Here is a 7,955-nt window from a genome sequence, read left to right as displayed (position 1 = left end):
ATCATTACAGACACTAAATATTAACAAAAATGACTGCCAAAAAGAACCCTTATACAAATCACAAAAAAACCTCACCAGGCCCACGAACCAACAACTTATGCTATACAGTACAAGGAAAAAATGCAACAACACTTATACTCAAATTACACAGCTGCTAGATGGTTGGAGACTTCCTGAGCACTCAATAATAACGGTACAGGGGAGGACAGAGATGTGAACAAAATGAGGAGCAGATCTAAGTGGCAATGATGCAGAGACTGAGCTCATTATATAGGGGCCAGCAGAGCTTGATACAACTTGTAAGAAGGACGCGCAAATGAAGCCATGGGGACAAAGAGTTGACAATCCCGCACTGAATAACAGAAAGGACGACTTACTCTACTATAACGGTAGAAGGGGGGGACTGAGGCAGAACACTCTCAAAATCAAACAGGCAGCACACTGTACGTTAGAATTACACAAAGGATGATGAAATCATAGGCTATGTAACACCTCCCCACAAAGAAAAAAGAAATTTACAAAGGAAATTTCTTATTACTCTAAAACAATCTGTATATGGCATTACAGAACATGCAAAAGTTTTTCCTAATGTTACAAAACATGAGATCTCCCTAGCACGTTCAGTCATAGGTACTTGCCAGTATCCCTTTAACAAATCAAACTTACTTATGTACCTAGCCTTTCCGATCTTGTCTATGCAATCTTCCATACGAGGGAGAGGGTAAGTGTCTGTTTTGGTGATCTGATTAACACGTCTGTAGTCGATGCAAAGCCGCTGTGACCCACCTGGCTTAAGGACTAGAGTGACAGGAGAACTCCACTCGCTCTGACAGGGCTCAATCATCTTGTGGTCCAACAGGTAGCCAAGCTCCTTCTGGATGAGAGGAACTTTCACTGGGTTCACACGGTAAGGAGGCAGTTTAATTGGCTTTGCGTCTCCAACATCGACATCATGCATCAACACAGTGGTTCTTCCTGGAGTGGCACGGAAAACTTGCGGGTACTCCTGCAGTAATGCCGAAAACTCCTGCCTTTCCTCAGGAGGAAGATGAGAAAGCTTAGTCTGGAGATCATTCATGATATCAGGATTCTTCCCCAAACTATCACTCAGGCTCATACTGCATGGGAGAACTTCACTTGCAGACTCGGGTGGAACAGCTACAGTGCAGACTGGGTTATTTTCGTCCCGCCTGTGATATAACTTTAGCATGTTGATGTGACATAGTTGCTTGTTCTTTCTACGATCTGGTGAGGCGATGACATAGTTGACATCACTGAGTTTCTTCTCCACGAAATAAGGACCACTAAACTTGGCTTGAAGAGGTTGCCCATGAACTGGTAGCAGAATCAAAACCTGATCTCCTGGCTGAAAGTGGCGTAACCTGGACTTCTTATCATACCAAGTCTTCATCTTCTCCTGAGCAGCTCCTAAATTCTCTCTCGCCAGTTGTAAAGCAGTGGACAGCCGTTCTTTGAACTTCATCACATACTCCAGCAGGTTGACGTCATCTTCCTCCGACAGCCAGCATTCCTTGAGTAACTTAAGGGGTCCTCTTACTTCATGGCCAAACAGTAGTTCAAAAGGTGAGAAGCCCAGTGATTCATTTGGAGATTCTCTTGCGGCAAATACAACAAATGGAAGACCTTTATCCCAGTCTTTCTGATGTTCCAAACAGTATTTCTTGAGCATCGATTTGAGTGTTTGGTGATATCTCTCCAACGCTCCTTGGGTCTGGGGATAATAAGCTGAAGACGTGATCTGGGTGATACCCAACTCTTTCAGAGACTGCTTGAAAACATTTGACATGAAATTACTTCCCCGGTCTGACTGTACCTCCTTGGGTAGACCAAACTTTGTGAAGAACCCTAGCATTTCCTTAACCACGTTCTTTGCTGAGCTATTTCTAAGTGGAATGGCTTCAGGATAACGAGTAGCCATATCAATCAGGGTCAACACATAAGAAAATCCTGAAGAAGTCTTAGGAAGAGTGCCCACAATATCCACCAACACACGGGTGAAAGGCGCCTCAAAAGGAGGAATGGGAACTAGAGGTGCAACCTTTTCGGTCTGATTACACTTCCCCACAACTTGACAGGTGTGACAAGACTTACAATACCAGGAAACATCCCTGAAGATACCTGGCCAGTAGAAGTGTTTCAAAATGCGTGCCACAGTCTTCCTCACTCCAAGGTGTCCTGCCAAACTGGAATCATGAGCCACTCTAATGATATCCTGCCTACAAACACGAGGGATGACAACTTGATGTACAACCTCCCATTCACAGTCGGCTGATGCTGCTGGGGGTCTCCACTTCCTCATAAGTACTCCTGACTTTACATAATAACAAGTAGAAGCACCGGCTGACTCTTCCTCACTGCAAGCAGAGTTAGCTAGACCTTTCAACTCAGGGTCAGCGACCTGCAACTCAACCAACTCTTGACGAGACAAATTATCAACACTATGGGGTACTGCCTCATCTGGTGAGCGGTCCAAATTAGCAAGAAAAGTGTCAGCTAGGATAACATCATCATCATCATTATCCTCTAAATCACCAGTAACTTTAGACTTAGCCCTAGTGACAGCACATGCAGGGAACACATCAGGGACATCATAATCCTGGGATGCAGCCACTGGCTCACTAGACAACTGAGGAGCTGGACACACTTGACTTCCACCAATATCATTTCCAAGTAAGAAAGTTACACCTGACATTGGGAGTGTCTCAACCAACCCAACCATAACGGAACCATTAACAAAACCAGACTCTAAATTCACTCTGCACAGAGCGACAGAGAAGTAATTATTCCCTACACCTTGTAAGATTACAGTTTCATCAGAGGAATTAACATTAGAGCCTAGAACACTGGTCAGCATAAGGGATTGGCAAGCACCTGCATCACGATATATTTTAACTGATTTCCTGTCATTACTGTCCAGAGGACTGACAAAACCATCAGACAGGAAATTAGCACATGAACTCTTGAGAGTGTCACCCACGTTACTGCTCAAAAGAGGAGCTCCATCATGAGAATTTAAGTTACCCCTCAAAGCAGGTTCAGTTAACTCAGTTAAAGAATTCTGGGAACTCTCAAGACTGGACACTAGACCAATTGACTGAATATTTAAAGACTCCTTTTTGTTCACATCACGCTGTCTCCTGAAACATTTCTCCGTAGTATGACCAAGCTTACTACAATAAGTACATTTAATTTTCTGAAATCTAGAGGTGACGCTGGTATTTACTTCCTGAGAAACATCATCCTTATTCTCTTTCCTGTTACCTGTACTCAGAGTAGAGGCAACGTACTTACTCTTAGCTTTCCCTTTTTCTTTAGAATATCTCTTGTGAGTGAGAATATACTCATCAGCTAAAACTGCAGCATCAGACAAATTATCTATTCTTCTCTCATCAAGATATAGGCTTACATCTTTACTAATATACCTTTTGAAATCCTCCAGCAAAATCATCTGCTTAAATTTACCAAAATCAGAATCCACATTCTTAGAATTTAACCACTGCTCTAACAGATCTTCTTTGATTTTTCCATACTCAACATGGGATTGCTTATCTTGCTTGTAAGTTGTCCTAAATTTTACTCTATAGGCTTCTGGAACAAGCTCATAGGCCTTAAGAATCAAGCTCTTAACTACATCATAATTATCAGATTGATCCTGAGGCAAAGATGCATAAGGTACTTGAGCTTTACCGGTGAGAACAGTTTGAAGGAGTATTGGCCAATACTTTTTGGGCCAATTAAAACCTGTAGCTACCCTCTCAAACAACTGAAACTACTTTGTTAAATCAGATTCATTAAAAGGAGGGACAAGTTTAACATTTTTAGCCACATCAAAATCATCAGAGCTAGATGATCCAGTTCCACCTTGTTTCATGCGATACTCATGGTCTGCCTGAATCTTAGCAATTTCATCTTGTGCCTCAGCCTCCTTAGAACGGGCCTGAAATTCAGCCTCCTTAGCACTTGCTTGAAATTCAGCCTCCTGAATACGAGCCTGAGACTCCGCCTGCTTAGCCTGAGACTCCGCCTCCTTAGCCTGAGACTCAGCCTCCTTAGCACGTGCTTGAAATTCAGCCTCCTTAACACGAGCCTCCTGCAGGGCTAGCTGTAACTTAGCTAATTCAATCTGCGTTTGCTCATTTGGAGGAGTTACATTAAACAAGCTTTTATTAATCATGCCAACAATTTGATCTTTAGAATGATGAGAGCGAACAGCAATTCCCAATTGTTGAGCAACAAGCTTAAGTTCATTCTTTGTTCTGTTTTCTACATCCAACACTGTTTGCACATTTGACAAAAAATCTTTGGCTTCATCAAGTGTAGTAATAGTAGACATCATGAATAAGTAACAGTCACAAAATATCAAGCAATATCCTTATGATAATATCCTGAATATCCTGGCGAGGTCGCCAAATTTATGTTACGGAACAGCGAAAGATAATGTACACTTTAAGTGAGAATACTAAAAATCACTACTGTTCCGTAAAGTTCCAGGTTCAAAACAAAAGAGTTAGGTAAAATTACAAGTTAAAGTTTAATGCTCAAACTAACAACAAAACATTCAGGACTCATAAGGATAATGTAATGGCAAAAAACAGGTTAAATATATGGTTAACTGTAATAGCCTCTATTAACTTGAAATTAGCAAGAGTAAATTTATCTAAGTCAGCCCTGATAAAATGAAAATACACTGGGTAATGCTCAGTTAATGCAAGATAAATTATTACAGACACAAAATATTATCAAAAATGACTGACAAAAAGAACCCTTATACAAATCACAAAAAAAGCTCACCAGGCCCACGAACCAACAACTTATGCTATACAGTACAAGAAAAAAATGCAGCAACACTTATACTCAAATTACACAGCTGCTAGATGGTTGGAGACTTCCTGAGCACTCAATAATAACGGTACAGGGGAGGACAGAGATGTGAACAAAATGAGGAGCAGATCTAAGTGGCAATGATGCAGAGACTGAGCTCATTATATAGGGGCCAGCAGAGCTTGATACAACTTGTAAGAAGGACGCGCAAATGAAGCCATGGGGACAAAGAGTTGACAATCCCGCACTGAATAACTGAAAGGACGACTTACTCTACTATAACGGTAGAAGGGGGGGACTGAGGCAGAACACGCTCGTGATCAAACAGGCAGCACACTGTACGTTAGAATTACACAAAGGATGATGAAATCATAGGCTATGTAACAATATATATATATATATATATATATATATATATATATATATATATATATATATATATATATATATATATATATATATATATATATTTTTTTTTGTGGTAGGTGGGGGCGCCCACCATCCACTCACTCGTTGTAGTGCTGCTCTCGGGTGTCTGCCCTTTCCTCTCCATCCTTCTTTCCTTCCATTCTCTTCTGTCTTTCTTTCCTTCATTCTTTCCTTGTCCTTCTGCCTACGGGTGACTTTACGCTCCCCCTTCTGTCTTTCTTTCCTTCAATCTTTCCACTTCCTTCAGCCTGTGGGTGACTCTACACAGAGTGACAAGCCAAATGGTTTCCTGTGCACCAGGAAACCATTTACTCCGCTGGGTGGTAACCCTATAACCAAATTTTGGGTAATTATTTCGCTCCAGTCAGATTGAGCCGGTGAAGGTTTATATCCAAGGGATTGTTGGGCTTGATTGTTCATGTAATGCGACTCAGGGATGAGTGAGGCTGGTCACTATCATCTTAAATGTCGGGACCAACTACCTAGCCCCGGGCTCCTACGCTCCTCATGAGACAATGTAGGATTGGATGATGGATGGATATATATATATATATATATATATATATATATATATATATATATATATATATATATATATATATATATATATATATATATATATATGTACATTTTACTTTCATATTAAAAAAAAAAACTGACGTTGTTAAGCAAAGGATAAGGCTATTTTCTCCTATTTTTTATATACATGTATATTTTTCTTCTCACCTACTTCATAGCGAGGACACATTTTATTCTCGTTTTTCATTTAAGCTCTCCTATGCTTGAGTCAACTTAAGTATAGTCAATTCAAGCTGACCCCAAACGGCTTATATTCAATCTGGAGTGAATCATAGGAGATTTGAAGTGTTTATCAATCGATTTATCTGTCTGTCTATCTATCTACAGCCAGACGCCATAATCCCGTAAGGGATGACCGTTTGTCATTGAGTTAGTTGTTTTATGGGAAGGGGCACTAACCCTTCTCCAACTCACTTGCTGACACGTAGGGAACACGTATGGGCTGGATATATGGCTACCACCCAGCGCTGTAAATAGCTTACAGGAGACCATTAGGCTTGTCACTCAATATAAAACTACCTTAAAAAGAAAGGAGAGCAATAAAAGTGACTGGAAAAATGGGAGAAATAGGAAAAAAGTAGGACTGACACAGAAAAAGAATGATAAAAACAAGTAGGCAGCACTACATCAAGTGAGTGGATGATGGTCGCCACCACCCACCACCAGAGTCTTAATGAAACTGATTATCCCTTCAGGCGTTTTACATGGCACCGGAAAACATAATTTTCATTAATATTTCAAACACTGTTTTTCTTTTATTTTTCTTTGTTTTACGCTCATCTTCGGTCAAATATTATAGCTTTTGGCTTTATAATGGTGGTAGGATGTGGTGGCGACCATCATCCATTCACTTGATGTAGTGCTGCCTACTTCTTACTTCACCATCATCATTCTTTTTCTGTGTCTGACCTAACCTCTCCTACTGTTTCTCACCATCATCCGCTCATTTGATGCAGTGTTGCCTCCTCTCGTCCTATTTCTCACCACCATCCACTCACTTGATGTACTGTTGCCTACTTCTCCCCTCACCTCTGTCATTCTTTTACTATATCTGCCCTCCTCTCCTATTTCTCGTCATCATCCAGTCACCTGATGTGGTGCTGCCTACTTCTTCCTTCAGACTTATTCTTTTTTCTGTGTCTGCCCTCCTCTCTTCCTATTTCTCCCGTCTTTCCTGTCACTTTTGATTGTTCTTCTGCCCTTTTCAGGTGGTGTTACATTGAGTGACATGCCTAATGGTTTCCTGTAAGCCGGAAACCGTTTACAACGCTGGGTGGTAACCATATAATTAGCCCATATGTGTTCTCTTCGGGTCAACAAGTGGTTGGAGGAGGGTTAGTGCCCCTCCCCATAAAACAACTACCTGTAACTCAAACGGCCACCTCTTACTGGATTATGGAGTCTGGCTATAGACAGACAGAGAGATAGAGAAGCATGAATAGAAAGTGTAAATAAGAGAGAGAGAAAGAGAGAGAGAGAGAGAGAGAGAGAGAGAGAGAGAGAGAGAGAGAGAGAGAGAGGAGAATAGGAAAAAGGCGTAAGATAGGGAACAAGGGGTGAAGGAGAAAGAAGAAGGGAGAATGGGGAGGGAAGAGATAGATATATAGATAGATTTGTATTGGTAAGAATTCTTGAGTTGGTCTTAGCATAAAGGGGTAAATGGGGAGAGTATGGACACACAGGTTCCTTTGACTCACTCTCAGCTGAATGAAATCGTCTGTATTTTGCTCGATTTAAATGCTAGACTTGCTCCGATCATGCAAGGGTTAATGATCAGGTCGACTCACTGATTACCTGAAAATTGACACAGTAAAGCCCGTCATTATTTCCTTTATTTTTTATCTTTATTTTATGTACTTCGAACTCATTAATTTCATCCTAATTAATCGGAATTAAATTATCAGCGTAATTATCAGTTAATGGATAGCGCGGGATTATTGTTTTTATTACATATTTTTTAAGTGTTACTGTATTCAGGTGGGGAAAAAGGTGATGATGATGTTGATAATGATGTTCGTGGTGATGATGATGATGAGAAGGAGAAAGAGGGAGAAGAGGAGGAGGAGGGGGGGAGAAGGAGGAAGGCGCTGACGATAATGCGGATG

Source organism: Coenobita brevimanus, chromosome 116, assembly GCF_032717465.1.
Source record: "Coenobita brevimanus isolate Jiangsu-jjx chromosome 116, ASM3271746v2, whole genome shotgun sequence".
NCBI classification, from domain to species: Eukaryota; Metazoa; Arthropoda; class Malacostraca; order Decapoda; family Coenobitidae; genus Coenobita; species Coenobita brevimanus.
The sequence above is the reverse complement of the archived record's forward strand: the minus strand, read 5'-3'. Positions refer to the sequence as shown.